This window comes from Ovis canadensis, chromosome 12 (assembly GCF_042477335.2).
Source record: "Ovis canadensis isolate MfBH-ARS-UI-01 breed Bighorn chromosome 12, ARS-UI_OviCan_v2, whole genome shotgun sequence".
Lineage (NCBI taxonomy): Eukaryota > Metazoa > Chordata > Mammalia > Artiodactyla > Bovidae > Ovis > Ovis canadensis.
The window spans coordinates 11,633,947-11,646,352 of NC_091256.1; the positions used below are offsets into that span (position 1 = coordinate 11,633,947).

Consider the following 12,406-nt stretch of genomic DNA (forward strand, 5'->3'; position numbering starts at 1 on the left):
CTGACAAAAGGAGAAGGGGGCGATGGAGGATGAGATGGCGTCACTGACTCAATGGACATGAGTTCGAACAAACTCCAGGAGATAGTGAAGGACAGGAAATCCTGACATGCTGCAGTTCATGGGGGTGCAGGATTAGATGGGACAGCTACTGAACAACATCAACATCATGCTGTATATTGATTGGATTGCTATACATTTTAATAGCTGTTTTATAAATATGACTAAATTCAAACTTACTGCCTTGCTGTTTGTGTTTTGTTTCTCTTATACATATATATTTTCATTGTTTTTTCTTATTATTTTTTGTGATTTTAATATACTTTTAGTATTTATGTATCACTTAGACACCATATTAAAAAGGAGAGACATTACTTTGCCAACAAAGGCCCGTCTAGTCAAAGCTATGGTTTTTCCTGTAGTCATGTGTGGGTGTGAGAGCTGGACTATAAAGAAAGCTGAGCATCAAGGAACTGATGCTTTTGAACTGTAGTGTTGGAGAAGACTCTTGAGGGTCCCTTGGACTGCAAGGAGATCGAACTAATCCATCCTAAAGAAGATCAGTCCTGAATATTCATTGGAAGGACTGGTGCCCAAGTTGAAACTCTAATATTTTGGCCACCTGATGTGAAGAACTGACTCATTTGAAAAGACCCTGATGCTGGGAAACATTGAAGGCGGGAGAAGGGGACAACAGAGGATGAGCTGGTTGGATGGCATCACTGACTCAATGGACATTAGTTTCAGTAAACTTTGGGAGTTGGTGATGGACAGGGAGGCCCGGTGTGCTTCAGTCCATGGGGTTGCAAGGAGTCGGACACGACTGAGTGACTGAACTGATCTGAAGGCCACTTGACTTCACATTCCAGGATGTCTAGTTCTAGGTGAGGGATCATACCATTGTGATTACCTGGGTGATGAAGATCTTTTTTTTGTATTGTTCTTCTGTGTATTCTTGCCACCTTTTCTTAATATCTTCTGCTTCTGTTAGATCCATACCATTGCTGTCCTTTATTGTGCCCATCTTTGCATGAAATGTTCCTTTGGTATCTCTAATTTTCTTGAAGAGATTTCTAGTCTTTCCCATTCTACTCTTTTCCTCTATTTCTTTGCACTGATCACTGAGGAAGACTTTCATAAGTCTCCTTGCTATTCTTTGGAATTCTGCATTCAAATGGGTATAGCTTTCCTTTTCTCCTTTGCTATTGGCTTCTCTTCTTTTCACAGCTATTTTTAAGAGCTCTTCAGACAGCCATTTTCCTTTTTTTGCATTTCTTTTTCTTGGGGATGGTCTTGATTCCTGTCTCCTGTACAATGTCATGAACCTTTGCCCATAGTTCATCAGGCACTCTGTCGATCTGATCTAGTCCTTAAATCTATATCTCCATTATATAATTGTAAGGGATTTGAGTTAGGTCATATTTGGGTCATACCCGAATGGTCTAGTGGTTTTCCCTACTTTCTTCAATTTAAGTCTGAATTTGGCAATATGGAGTTCATGATCTGAGCCACAGTCAGACCTCGGTCTTATTTTTGCTGACTGTATAGAGCTTCTCCATCTTTGGCTGCAAAGAATATAATCAGTCTGATTTTGGTGTTGACCACCTGGTGATGTCCATGTGTAGAGTGCTCTCCTGTGTTGTTGGAAAAGGGTTTTGCTATGACCAGCGTGTTCTCTTGGCAAAACTCTATTAGCCTTTGTCCTGCTTCATTCTGTACTCCAAGGCCAAATTTGCCTGTTACTCCAGATGTTTCTTGACTTTCTACTTTAGCATTCCAGTCCCCTATAATGAAAAGGACATCTTTTTTAGTGTTAGTTCTAAAAGGCCTTGTAGGTCTTCATAGAACGATTCAACTTCAGCTTCTTCAGCATTACCGGTCGGGGCATAGACTTGGATTACCATGATATTGAATGGTTTGCCTTGGAAATCAACAAAGATCATTGTGTCGTTTTTGAAATTGCATCCTAGTACTGCATTTTTGACTCTCTCTCTCTCTTTTTTTTTTTTTAACCATGATGGCTACTCCATTTCTTCAAAGGGATTCTTGCCCACAGTAGTAGAAATAATGGTCATCTGAGTTAAATTCACCAATGTGAGAGGAAACCCAAAGTCCCAGTCACCTCTTGAGATGAAGAACGAGTTTCCCACCACAGCTCAAGAGGAGGCTTGACTCCCCTGTTGCAACTTGAAAGAAACCCGGAGTTTCCCACTGGAACTAGAGAGGAACCCCAAATTCCCGCTGCAACTTGAGAAAAGACCCAGCTCTCCTGCTGCAACTCGAAAGGAAACCCGAGTTTCACACCTCAACTTTAGAGGAGGCCTGACTATGCTGTTTCAACTCGAGAGGTATGGCTAGAACTGCTTCACAACTCGAGAGGAACATCATGTTTCCCACTTCCACTCTAGATGAGCCCTGATTCCCATGCAGTGACATGAAATGAATCATGAGGTCCCCATTGCAACTCTAGAGGAATCCCAAGTTCCCCACAGAAACTTGAGAGGAACCCCAAGGTTTCTGCCACATCTCAAGAGAAACCCCAGTTTCCCACTGCAAATAGAGAAGAGGTCTGATTCCCCTGCATAGTCTCGAGAGAAACACCGAGCTCCCCCTCACAATTCAAGAGGAAGCCCGACTCGCCTGTTGCAATTCAAGAGGAACCTGGGGGCCAATTCCCCTGAGGCAACTCAAAAGGAACATCGAGTTACCCGTCACAGCTCGAGATGAACCACAAGCATCTTGATGCAACTCCTGAGGATTCCCAAGAGGAACTTACCCCAGAAAATTCGAGCAGGGCCCTCTTCTGCAAAAAGAGTGGAAGCCCCATACCACAATTAAAAAGGAGGCCCCCTTGCTACAACTAGAGAGTAGCCTCCTGCATATCACAACTAAAAAAGCATCCCTTCTCATCACAACTAAAGAGGTGTAACCCACTTCACAATTTGAGAAGAGCACTCTACCACAACTAGAGAGGAGCCAAACTGCTACAACTGTAGAGAAGCCCCCTGCCACAACTAGAGAGGAGTCTGCAAATGACAACTAGAGAGGAGCCAACCCACCACAAATAAAGAGTGAACTCTCGCTGCAATTACAGTGGAGCCCCATGCCACAGATACAGTAGCCTCCTGCACATTGCAACTAGACACAGGCCAGCCTGCACATCACTACTTGAGAGGATCTGCCCCACTGCAGCTTGAGAGGAGGCTCCACCACAACTCTAATGGAACGCTGACTCCCCTGTTGCAACTTGAGAGGAAACCCGACTTTCCCGCCTCAACTCAAGAAGAGGCCTGAATCCGTGATGCACCGAGCCCGTATCTCCGAACCGACCGAGAGAGCATGTCCACCATAGTAATGCAAAGGCAAGAAGGGAGTTTATTTCTAGCGCGCTAGGGCCCAAGTCTCTTCCAGCACAATGGAATCCGACAAGAGCCCCGAACAAAGGAGTATGGCGGCTTATATACAGGCAGTTCTTTGTCTCAGTTACAGGAGTGGCTGGTGTTACATGATTGGCCAGGCAGGATGAGCGCATATCCTGTCTCTTTCTGGTAAACATGACTCAGGTCCTAGAGCCCGTCATTTGGTCCCTAACAGAATCCCCTGTTGTAATGCGAGAGGAACCCTGAGTTTCATGTAGCAACTCGAGAAGAATACCGAGTTCCCTATCTCAACTCGAGATGAGGCCCAATTCCCCTGCAGCATCTTGAGTGGAATACCAAATTCTCCATTGCAACTCGAGAGGAGCTCCAAGCTCCCTGATACAACTCCAGAGGATTCCCAAGAGGAGCCTACCTCACCACAATTTGAGAAGAGCACTCTACCACAAGAGAGGAAATGCCATACCACAACTAAAGAGGAGGCCTCCACTGCCACAACTAGAGAGTAGCCTCCTGCACATCGCAACTAGGGGAACCATCCCTTCTCATCACAACCCAAGAGGAGTCACCCCCTTACAATGTGAGAAGAGCACTCTACTACAACTAGAGAAGAGCCCAACTACAACTAAAGAGGAGAACACAGTCCTAATATGGCAGAGAAACAGTATGGGGAGACAACTTTCTCCCCCACAAATTCATCAAAAGATCATTTGAATGCTGAGCAACTTCCACAGAACAACTTCTGGACATTGGTGGAAGACACCAGGCACCCAGAAAGGCAGCCCTTTCTCTTGGAAAGTAGGTAGTGAAAGGTTGTTGCTGAACCATGAAAGATGCCAGGATTCTTGGCCTCAGGACGAGAAGAAATCAATCCAGGGCCAGAGACGAGGCTTGATCATTTAGAGCTTTTGTGTAGTTTATTAAAGTATAAAAAAGATAGAGAAAGCTTCTGACATAGACATCAGAAGGGGGTAGAAAGAGTGCCCCTTTCACTAGTGTTAGCAAGGGAGCAATATACTTTTAGTTAGTTATTACAATGAATCAAAAGAATGTCTGGAGGTTGTAAAGATTGTACTAGACCCACTCCAATAACTTACATTTTAAGATAACAGGATTAGCCAGAAGGTTTTCAGGACGGAGAAACTGTCCTCAAGCAGGATACATTGTTGTTATCTAATCCTTCAGTTCAGTTTAGTCGCTCGGTCGTGTCCGACTCCTTGCAACCCCATGAATCACGGCATGTAAGGCCTCCCTGTCCATCACCAACTCCAGGAGTTCACCCAAACTCATGTGCATCGAGTTGGTGATTCCATCCAGCCATCTCATCCTCTGTCATCCCCTTCTCCTCCTGCCCCCAATCCCTCCCAGCATGAGGGGAGGTCTTTTCCAATGAGTCCACTCTCTACATGAGGTGGACAAAGTATTGGAGTTTCAGCTTCAGCATCAGTCCTTCCAATGAATACCCAGGCCTGGTCTCCTTTAGGATGGACTGGTTGGATTTCTTTGCAGTCCAAGGGACTCTCGAGAGACTTCTTCAATACCACAGTTCAAAAGCATCAGTTCTTCAGGGTTCAGCTTTCTTCACAGTCCAACTCTCACATCCATACATGACCACTGGAAAAACCATAGTCTTGACTAGACAGACCTTTGTTGGCAAAATAATGTCTCTGCTTTTTAATATGCTATCTAGGTTGGTCATAACTTTCCTTCCAAGGAGTAAGTGTTTTAATTTCATGGCTGCAAATCACTATCTGCAGTGATTTTGGAGCCCCCAAAAATAAAGTCTGACACTGTTTCCACTCTTTCCCCATCTATTTCCCATGAAGTGATGGGACCAGATGCCATGATCTTCGTTTTCTGAATGTTGAGCTTTAAGCCAACTTTTCATTCTCCTCTTTCACTTTCATCAAGAGGCTTTTTAGTTCCTCTTCTGCCATAAGGGTAGTGTCATCTGCATATCTGAGGTTACCGATATTTCTTCCGGCAATCTTGATTGCAGCTTGTGCTTCTTCCAGCCCAGGGTTTCTGATGATGTACTCTGCATATAAGTTAAATAAGCAAGGTGACAATATACAGCCTTGACATACTCCTTTTCCTATCTGGAACCAGTGTGTTGTTCCATGTCCAGGTCTAATTGTTGCTTCCTGACCTGCATATAGGTTTCTCAAGAGGCAGGTCAGGTGGTCTAGTATTCCCATCTCTTACAAAATTTTCCACAGTTTATTGTGATCCACACAAGGCTTTGGCATAGTCAATAAAGCAGAAATAGATGTTTTTCTGGAACGCTCTTTCTTTTTCAATGATCCAGCGGATGTTGGCAATTTGATCTCTGGTTCCTTAGTACAGAGTTTAAACTGAGTTGTTTGCTGTGTAATCATCAGTTGTTAAAGACAAAAATGTTTTATGTGACTAAGACTAAGGAATGTAGAGGGGGGAAAAAAACATTTGTCCTTTCCTCCTCCTTGAGAATCCCAGACCCCTATCTCCTCCTCGAGAATCCCAGACCCTTCTCTCCTTGGGGACACCTGGACTTCTTATCAACCTGCCTAGGAATTGACTCTCTCAGTGGGACAAAATCTAAAAGACAAAAAGAGAGACAACAGAGTTAGGGACAAAGACCAGTCCAGGGGAGGGAGTCATGAAGGAGGAGAAGTTTCCAAACAGCAGGAAACCCTCTCACTGGTGGGTCTGTTAGAGGCCAGCAAAACAGGGAGCGGGGAGGGGGGGTGGTGACAAAGAATGCATGCCTAACTGCAACTCCCCACAGAGAAGTAGCCCAGAAGCTCACGTCTGCCACCAGCGAACTGAGGCTGGACAGGGAGGCGCAGGTAGATGTTTAGGGTAAGGACTGGGGCTGAATGCCCTGAGGACAGTCTGAGAGAGCTAACGTGAGATAGCAACCCAAACTGTGGGTTAGCCAGAGAGAGAAAAAAGAGAGACAACTTTCTTGCACATAGCTCTAACCTAAGACACAGCCTGGCCAGATCACAGAACAAAGGATTGAGCGAATACCAAAGGAGAACTAGCCGGCTGTGGACAGGTCCCTTCCCCCACCCCCGACAAGAGGCAGAGAGACAGGCAGGCGACAGCCAGAGCCAGAAGGCAAGGTGCAATCTCAGCCCTATAGACAGCATCCTTCTTCAAATTGTGAGCAAGCTCCCAGAATCCTGGGATCCTAGACAACTGACATTTGCCAGGAGGCTTGCAGCCTGAGATCAGCACCCCAGAGGAGACACACAGCACACCTGAGATGGCGCTTTTGTGGCACACCCAGGAAACCGAGAGGCTGGGATTGGGGAGGTGATTAAGATACACAGCCCACCTGGGACAGTGCGCTCCCCAAGCACCTGGTCACCTGAGCCTCTCAGACCTAGGAAGGGCACAAAACGCACACCCAACCTATTCTGTGCCCTTGTAGAGTACCCAAGAACCTGAACCTGAGCACTTAGGCCTGAGAAGTGCAAGAAATGCAGGATCTGCTTTGGACAGCACCCCTGCAGAGCAACCTGGAGCCTGAGCAGTGTAGACCAGGAAAAAACATGCTGCCATGAGCTGGGGTAAACCCAGTGTGGTCCAAACACTGCCAGCACTCACCACACATGCCAGTGATATTTGTTTGCAGTGTTTCTCCCTCCCCATAACACAACTGAACAAGTGAGCCTAAATAAATGACCACCTTCAGAGGTTAAAGTGTCTGCCTACAATGCGGCAGACCCGGGTTTGATCCCTGCATCGGGAAGATCCCCTAGAGAAGGAAATTGTAACCCGCTCCAGTATTCTTGCCTGAAGAATCCCATGGATGGAGAAGCCTGGTAGGTCGCAAAGAGTCAGATACGACTGAGCGACTTCACTTTTCACCTCCTAGTGTCAGAGAGGAAATTAGACACTGAAGAGACCTGAAAACAGATGAAGCCAAAATAAACAAAGAAGAGGGAACCACTATGGAAATGACAGGTGCAACAGATTAAAACCCTGTAGTTAACATTGACTAAGCATTGGAAGAGGCCTATAGACCTTGAGAAGAAGTATAAGCTGGAACAAGGAACTGTCTGAAACAGAAATGACCGCACACTGCCCTCAGCAGCTCCAGAGAAATTCCTAGATATATGGTACTAATATCATTTCTTAATTTTAGTTTTATTGTTCTTTTATTTTTTCATTCTTTATTACTCCTTTAATTTTCATTTTTATAACCTACTATTAGCTATTTTTGAAGAAATTTTCATATAGATAAATTTTTTATAATTTTCATGATTGACTTTGTTTTGTATTTTTAATATTGTATTTTTGAGAATCTAACTTCTAGCCTAGATTTTTAATCTTTGCTTTTTTATATTCGTCATCAGTTTGTACCTTTAACAACCTAATTTTCAGTACCCATTTTTATTTAGGGGTTTGATTACTGGCTTCATTGCTCTCTCCCCCTTTGAACCCTCCCTTTTCTCCCCCAGGTCAATGCTATCTCCTATCTCCCCAGTCTCTTCTCTACTTAAGTCTGTGAATCTCTCTGGGTGTTCTGGGCTGTGGAGGACACTTAGGGAACTGGTTACTGGCTAGATTGGTCTCTCCGCTTTTGACTTCCCCTATTCTCCTGTCACCCATCCTGGTGGCTCAGAGGTTAAAGCTTCTGCCTCCAATGACAACTTTATCTCCCTCCTCCCTCTTCTCTTCTCTGTGTAACTCCGTGGACCTCTCTGGGTGTTCCAGACTGTGGAGAGCACATAGGGAATTGATTACTGGCTAGATTTCTCTACCTTCTTTTGATTCCCCCTCTTCTCCTGGTCTCTCTCTCTCTCCTCCCTTTTCTCTTCTAATGTAACTCTGTGAACCTCTCTGGGTGTCCCTCACTGTGGATAATCTTTTCACCATTAACCTAGATGATTTATCATCTGTGCTGTACAGATGGAGAAGCATTGAGGCTGCCGTAAGAATAAGACTGAAAGCCAGAGGCAAGAGGGTTAAATCAAAAACTTGAGAACACCAGAAAACCCCTGACTCCAGGGAACATTAATTGACAGGAGCTCATCCAAAAGCCTCCATACCTACACTGAAACCAAGCTACAATGATTTCAGAGTAAGACATATAATACCAGAGTAAGATATACCATGCTAATTCTACAGCAATGCAGGAACACAGCCCTGAGCATTAAAATACAGGCTGCCCAAAGTCACATCAAGCCCATAGATACCCCAAAATTCACTAATGGACACTTCATTGCACTCCAGAGAGAACAGATCCAGCTCTACCCACAGGAACAGAGGCAAGCTTCCCTAACCAGGAACACTTGAAAAACCACTATTCCAACCCCACCCATAGGGAGTAACCTCCACAATAAAGAGGAACCACAAACGCCCAGCCTACAGAAAGGCGACCCCAAACACTGCCATATAAACAAAATGAAAAGGCAGAGAAATATTCAGCAGGTAAAGGAGCATGATAAATGCCCATCAAGCCAAACAAAAGAGGAGACAGGGAATTTACCTGAAAAATAATTCAGAATAACGATAGTAAAGATGATCCATAATCTTGAAAACAAAATGGAATTACAGATAAATAGAGACAGCGGAGCCTGGTGTGCTGCCATCTATGGGGTCGCACAGAGTCAGACACGACTGAAGTGACTTAGCAGAGACAAAAGTTGAGAAGATGCAAGAAATGTTTAACAAGGACCTAGAAGAAATAAAAAAGAGTCAATCAATAATGAATAATGCAATAACTGAGATCAAAAGCACTCTGAAGGGAACCAACAGTAGAATAACTGAGGCAGAAGATAGGATAAGTGAGGTAGAAGATAGAATGGTGGAAATAAATGAAGCAGAGAGGAAAAAAGAAAAAAGAATTAAAATAAATGAGGACAACCTTACAGATCTCTGGGATAACGTTAAATGCCCCAAAATCATAGGAGTCCCAGAAGAAGACAAAAAGAAAGGCATGAGAAAATACTTGAGGAGATACTAGTTGAAAACTTCCCTAAAATGGGGAAGGAAATAGCTACCCAAATCCAAGAAACCCGGAGAGTCCCAAACAGGATAAACCCAAGACAAAACACCCCAAGACACATATTAATAGATTAATGAAGATCAAACACAAAGAGCTAATATTAAAAGCAGCAAGGCAAAGGCAACAAATAACACACAAGGGGATTCTCATAAGGATAACAGCTGAACTTTCAATAGAAACTCTTCAGGCCAGTAGGGAATGGCAGAACATACTTAAAGTGATGAAACAGAAAAACCTACAACCAGATTACTATACCCAGCAAGGATCTCATTCAAATATGAAGGAGAAATTAAAAGTCTTACAGACAAGCAAGAGCTGAGAGAATTCAGCACCACCAAACCAGCCCTTCAACAAATGCTAAAGGATCTTCTCTAGACAGAAAACAGAGAAAAGGTTTATAAACTCGAAACAAAGACAACAAAGTAAATGGCAATGGGGTCATATTTATCGATAATTACCTTAAATGTAAATGGGCTGAATGCCAAAACTAAAAGACAAAGACAGGCTGAATGGATACAAAAACAAAACCCCTATATATGCTGTCTACAAGAGACCCATCTCAAAACAAGGGACACAGACAGACTGAAAGTGAAGGGCTGGAAAAAGATATTTCATGCAAATGGAGGACAAAAGAAAACAGGAGAAGAAATGCTCATATCAGGTAAAATAGACTTTGAAATAAAGGCTGTGGAAAGAGACATAAAAGACACTACATAATGATCAAAGGATCAATCCAAGAAGAAGATATAACAATTATAAATATATATGTACCCAACATAGAAGCACTGCAATATGTAAGGCAAATGCTAACAAGTATGAAAGGAGAGATTAACAGCAACACAATAATACTGGGAGACTTTAATACCCAACTCACATCTATGGATAGATCAACCAGATAATTAGCAAGGAAACACAAACTTTAAATGATACAATAGACCAGTTAGACCTAATTGATATCAATAGGCTATTTCACCCTCAAACAATGGATTTCACTTTTTTCTCAATTGCACACGGAACATTCTCCAGGATAAAGCATATCCTCGGCCATAAATCTGCCTTGATAAATTTAGAAAACATGAAATCATTTCAAGAATCTTTTCTGATCACAATGCAGTAAGATTAGTTGTCAACTACAGCAAAAATAGTATTAAAAATACAAACATATGAAGGCTAAACAACATTATACTTAATAACCAATAAATTACAGAGGAAATCAAAAAAGAAATGAAAATATGCATAGAAACAAATGAAAATGAAAACATGACAACCCAAAACCAATGGGATTCAGTTAAAGCAGTGTTCAGGGGAAGGTTAATAGCAATGCAAGCTTACTTCAAGACACAAGAGAAAAACCAAATAAATAATCGAATTTTACACCTTAAGCAACTAGAAAAAGAAGAAATAAAGAACCGCAGGCTTAGTAGAAGAAAATACATCATACAAATTAGGGCAGAAATAAATGAAAGAAAAATAAAGGAGACTATAGCAAAAATCAACAAAACTAAAAGCTGGTTCTTTGATAACATAAATAAAAGGGACAAACCATTAGACTCATCAAGAAAAAAAAAAGGGAGAAGAATCAAATCAACAAAGTTAGAATTAAAATGGAGAAATCACAATAGAGAACATAAAAATACAAAGGATCATAACTATATCCTTGCTAATTATTCTTTGCTAATTATCTGGCAACTATAGGACAAAAAAAATGGACAACTTGGAAGAAATGGACAAATTCTTAGAAAACTATAACCTTCTAAAACTGAACCAGGAAGAAATAGAAAATCTTAACAGACCTATCACAAACACAGATATTGAAACTGTAATAAAAAATCTTCCAACAAAAAAAAGCCCAGGACCAGATGGCTTCACAGGTGAATTCTACCAAAAACTTACAGAAGAGTTAACACCTATCCTGCTCAAACTCTTCCAGAAAATGGCAGAGGAAGGTAAACTGCCAAACTCATTCTATGAGGCCACCGTCACCCTAACACCAAAATCAGACAATGATGCTACAAAAAAAAAGACAACTACCGGCCAGTATCACTGCTGAACATAGACGCAAAAATCCTCAACAAAATTCTAGCAAACAGAATCCAGTAACATATTAAAAAGATCATGCATCATGACCAAGTGGACTTTATCCCAGGGTTGCAAGGATTCTTCAATATTCACAAATCAATCAATGTGATATATCACATTAACAAATTGAAAGATAAAAAGGATAATATTATCTCAATAGATACAGAGAAAGCCTTTGACAAAATTCAACATCAATGTATGCTTTAAAAAAAAAAAACCCTCTGGAAAGCAAGCACAAAAGGAACATAAATCAACAGAAAAAAGCCAAATATGATAAACCCAAAGCAAACATTATCTTCAATGGCGAAAAATTGAAAGCATTTCCCATAAAGTCAGGAACAAGAAAAGGGTGCCCACTCTCACCACTATTATTCAACATAGTTTTGGAAATTTTACACCACAACAATCAGAGAAGAGAAAGACATAAAAGGAATCCAGATTGGAAAAGGAGAAGTAAAACTCTCACTGTTTGCAGATGACATAATCCTCTAGAGAAAACACTAACACATCGTGAGAAAATTACCAGTTAATCAATGAATATAGAAAAGTTGCAGGATATAAAATTAACACTCAGATATCCCTTGCATTCCTATATACAAACAATGAGAAAACAGAAAGAGAAATTAAGGAAGCAATTCCATTCACCATTGCAATGAAAAGAATAAAATATTTAGGAATAAATCTACCTAATGAAAGAAAACACGGATATATAGAAAACTATAAAACAATGATGAAAGAAATCAAAGATGACACAAGTAGATGGAGAAAGGTACCATGTTCATAGATCAGAACAATCAATAGAGTGAAAATGAATACACTACCCAAAGCAATCTATAGATGCAATGCAATCCCTATCAAGCTACCAACGGTATTTTTCAGAGAACTAGAACAAATAATTTCACAATTTGTATGGAAATACAAAAAAACTCAAATAGCCAAAGCAATCTTGAGA

General features: G+C 41.7%; 1 long non-coding RNA gene across 1 annotated transcript in view; it reads right to left on the minus strand.

Annotated features, from left to right (window-relative positions):
* Window positions 1–286: 286 nt before the first annotated feature.
* Window positions 287–12,406, minus strand: part of LOC138415942 (uncharacterized) — a 35,463-nt gene continuing 23,343 nt past the window's right edge. The window contains exon 3 of the long non-coding RNA XR_011247459.1: window positions 287–1,781. This is a non-coding gene — a long non-coding RNA (uncharacterized lncRNA). The remainder of the gene's footprint in view (window positions 1,782–12,406) is intronic.